Source organism: Oryctolagus cuniculus, chromosome X (genome assembly GCF_051225735.1).
Source record: "Oryctolagus cuniculus isolate XC-2025 breed Fujian yellow rabbit chromosome X, ASM5122573v1, whole genome shotgun sequence".
NCBI classification, from domain to species: domain Eukaryota; kingdom Metazoa; phylum Chordata; class Mammalia; order Lagomorpha; family Leporidae; genus Oryctolagus; species Oryctolagus cuniculus.
The window spans coordinates 97,987,108-97,991,202 of NC_142888.1; the positions used below are offsets into that span (position 1 = coordinate 97,987,108).

The 4,095-nt window shown below is 41.0% G+C and overlaps 1 pseudogene; it reads right to left on the reverse strand.

The window, feature by feature from the left end:
- Positions 1–917: 917 nt before the first annotated feature.
- LOC108178720 (small ribosomal subunit protein eS12 pseudogene) lies at positions 918–1,306 on the reverse strand (annotated as a pseudogene).
- Positions 1,307–4,095: the final 2,789 nt, after the last annotated feature.

Here is a 4,095-nt window from a genome sequence, read left to right on the forward strand (position 1 = left end):
CATGACAGCCTTCATGTAAAAGTAGCTAATGTATAAACTTCTCCCAGCAGAAGTAATCAGGATTATGCTTACCTGAGCTCTTATTTTCCATTTGAGGGGAGGGGAGGTTACAGGCTTCAAGTGTCTTTCTAAGTTTCCTTCTTGTTGTTCTGCATGTGGCAGTTAAGTGGGACCAGTGAGCAGAGATCTGGGCTCCCTGACATTGCTGCTCTTTGCATCTCTGCCTAAAATACAAACAGATTTGGTGACCATATATGCCCCATCTCTGGGAGGAGCTCATCATGCTTTCAGAAAAGGAGAGAAAACATCCGATTCTATTTTATCACCAGAAGTGATTAAATAATAAAATATGTGAGCACTCACAAATTATTCTTCTTGAATGGCTTTTGTCTCATTTAGTCTTCATAACACCTTATAAATTAGAACCTTATTGTCCCCACTTTATAATTGAGGAAACTGACTTAATTAACTTTCTGTGATCACTTTGATAGTATGAGGGTACTTCAAAAAGTTCATGGAAAATGAAATGAAAAGATAAGTATTTTTGACACAAAAATTTTGAAACCTTAAGGCAGGGGTTTGTGGTGCAACAGATTGAGCTGCCACTTGGAATGCCCGCATCCCATATCAGACAGCCAGTTTGAGTCCCAGCAACTCTGCTTCTGATACAGATCCCTGCTAATGTACTTGGGAAAGCAGCAGAAGATGGCCCAAGTCCTGAATCCCTGCCACCTACATGGGAGACCTGAACGGAATTCCAGTCTCCTGGCTTTGGCCTGACCCATCCCTGTCTATTGTGGGCATTTGAGAAGTGAATCTGTGAATGACAGATCTCTCTGTCTTTACCTCCCTGTTGCTCTTTCAAATAAATAAACACATCTCTAAAAATTTTTTTTGTGAGCTAAATTTTTATTTGTTCATTTCTTACATTTGAAGTATTCTTCAATGATATCCTTGGCCTGAGATAGTCCCTAACCACTACACAGCTGCAACCAACCATTTTATGGGGTTTCCCTTCTTGGTCAGTTTTGCAGAGGCTCACTCATTCCTCAGGTTTCTTGTTGTCATCAACCTTAATTAGGTTGATTTATTGTTCAGCACAAAGGGACTCCACCAACTTGACATACATAGACTCATCATGGTTGGATGCAAGCAGACAAAGATGGGCTTGCCGCTTCTTTAAGGCTTTGGCAGCTTCACGGAGTCTGCATGCTAGGTTATCATGAATGAGGGCCATCTTCAGCACCTCTTGTAAAGCAGTATTAACATTCATTACACCTCCAGCAGAAATTCTTTCCTTGGCCATAGCAGTGGGTTATGGGTGAAGCTGAATCTTGAACACACTTGGGCCTTTGCCTCTGCATGACTCTTTTTTTTAACTTTTATTTAATGAATATAAATTTCCAAAGTACAGCTTATGGATTACAATGGCCCCCCCATACCTTCTCTCCCACCCACAACTCTCCCCTTTCCTGCTCCCTCTCCCCTTCCATTCACATCAAGATTCATTTTCAATTCTCTTTATATACAGAAGATCAGTTTAGCATATATTAAGTAAAGCTTTCATCAGTTTGCACCCACACAGAACATAAAGTGTAAAATATTGTTTGAGTACTAGTCATAGCATTAAATCACAATGTACAGCACATTAAGGACAGAGATCCTACGTGAGGAGTAAGTGTACAGTGACTCCTGTTGTTGACTTAACAAATTGACAGTCTTGTTTATGGCATCAGTAATCACCTTACGCTCTTGTCAGGAGTTGCCAAGGCTATGGAAGCCTTTTGAGTTCACCGACTCTGATCATATTTGAAAAGCAGGGAAAGTGTTAAATCTTTAAAAAAATTTGAAATCCATGTATTGTTTTCTCATGATACACATTTTAATGAAATTTTTGAAGACTCCTCGATTACTGCAGATTAAACACCTGCTCCTAACTACTGCCTGATTCTAAGCATACAATCATGCTTCCTTCCTGAACCTACTTCCTGCGTTACATGTCTTTATTTATTAAATTCCACTATGTGAAATTCAATCCCTTGGGTCATGAAAGCTTTCCCTGCCTAAAGATCCCTTCTAAATGTGTATCTATCCCGAAGCCTGCACTGTGGCATAGTGGGTAAAACTGCTGCCTGCAGTGCCAGTATCCCATATGGGCTCTGGTTCATTTCCCCTAATGCCCCACTTCTGATTCAGCTCCCTGCTAATGTGCCAGGAAAGTAGCAGAGGATGACCCAAGTACTTGGGCTCCTGTGCCTATGTGGGAGACCCGGAAGAAGTTCCTGGCTCCTGGCTTCTGTGGCCGTTTGGGGAGTGGGCCAGCAGATGGAAGGTCTCTCTCTGTCTCTCCCTCTGTCTGCAACCCTGGCTTTCAGGTAAAATGAATACATCTCTCTCTCTCTATATATATATGTTTGTATATCTATATCTATATCTATATATATATATCTCCCAAGGGACAGTAATGGTTTATTATCATCAAGTAACATTTGAATGGAGGAAATGGGCTCTTAGCTAGGGCTCCCACACAAAGAACAGCACTGTTGAAAAATCAGGGACACAAAGTTCCAAAGAGGCATAGATTATATCATTTATAAATTTTGTGTTGATACCCTCAGGTTTGTTCCTATTTAGAAAGCCAACTCTTTGGGACATACTTAGTTATTTCCATATTCCAGATGACCTTTTTAGCATATCAGGTAAGTGATACATTTAAATTATCAGAGCCCCCTGACTGTAACCTTCTTCTAGCATTTCTTGCCTTTCTGAAATTTTCCTCCATTTGTCAAGATTACAGGAAGACTCAATCATCATCACATATCATGAAGGAATTATTCCCTCTCAACCCCAGCAGGCCAAGACAGTATGCTGTAATAGGCCCTTTGATATTCTGGTTTTGTTGTGCATTTTAATAGATATTTCTTCAATTTAATAAAAACCTATAAAATGTAATAACAACATTTTTAAAAAAAAACTTTATTTATTTGAGAGGTAGAGTTATAAGACAGAGGGAGAGACAGAGAGAAAGGTCTTCCATCTGCTGGTTCACTCTCCAAATGGCTGCAACAGCCGGAGCTGGGCCAATCCAAAGCCAGGATCCAGGATCTTCCTCCAGGTCTCCCGTGTGGGTGCAGGGGTCCAAGGAATTGAATCATCTTACACGCTCTGCCAGGCCATAAGCAGAGAGCTAGATTGGAAGAGGAGCAGCTGGGACATGAACCGGCGCCCATATGGGATGCCAGCACTGCAGGTGGAGGCTTAGCCTTACTATGCCACAGTGCTGGCCCCAATAATAGTATTATTGAAGACATATTGTATTCCTGGTATTCAGTAAATTCCTTCCATCCCTGATTTCATTAAGTTCTCAGGAGTCTGAGAACAAACTCTGTAACAGAGTGGCAAACTTAAATGGAAATCACAAAGATAGCAGCAGAACTAGGATTTAGGTCTAGTCTGACTTCAGAATCTGTGTTCATAACCATGCCTGGTAGTAAACCATAATTAGATAATAATAATAATAATTGACTTCCATATAAATATGGGGATCTGAAAAAAAGGTGGTGGGCTTATTTGCTAACAACATGGTCTGTGTCAGGATCTGTCAGACTGCAGGGTACAAATCTGATAAGGTGCCCTGCCAAGGACATTCTAACCCCCCAGAGTGATACATTGTAGATGAGTAGCTTTGCCCCTTCTGTTCTTGTTTATCATGGTCAGTAGGTACAGATGGAACTTCTTGTCTTCCTATACTTCCTGCTCCCCCTTATCATCATCAATAGTTACTGATGAGGGTTTTCTGCACATTGGGCCCTCAGTTATGTGGTCCACCCCCTCCCAGCCAGTATCTTAAGAGGGACCTTGCCTACTGCCCAACTAGCATGCAGCTTTACTTCAGACCCTCCCTGCCCACTGCACAGCTGGTCTAAAATCGTACTTTACTATGGTATCCTTTCTAAAAATAAATATCTTTTCTGCCCTGACCTGTCATTTCTATGCTTTCTTTGGATGGACATCTTAAATCCAACAGTCTGTGCTACCTATTTGCTTAAAGTTGATTCCTAGATTATCAACAGAGGAGCAATTTATATTATTATT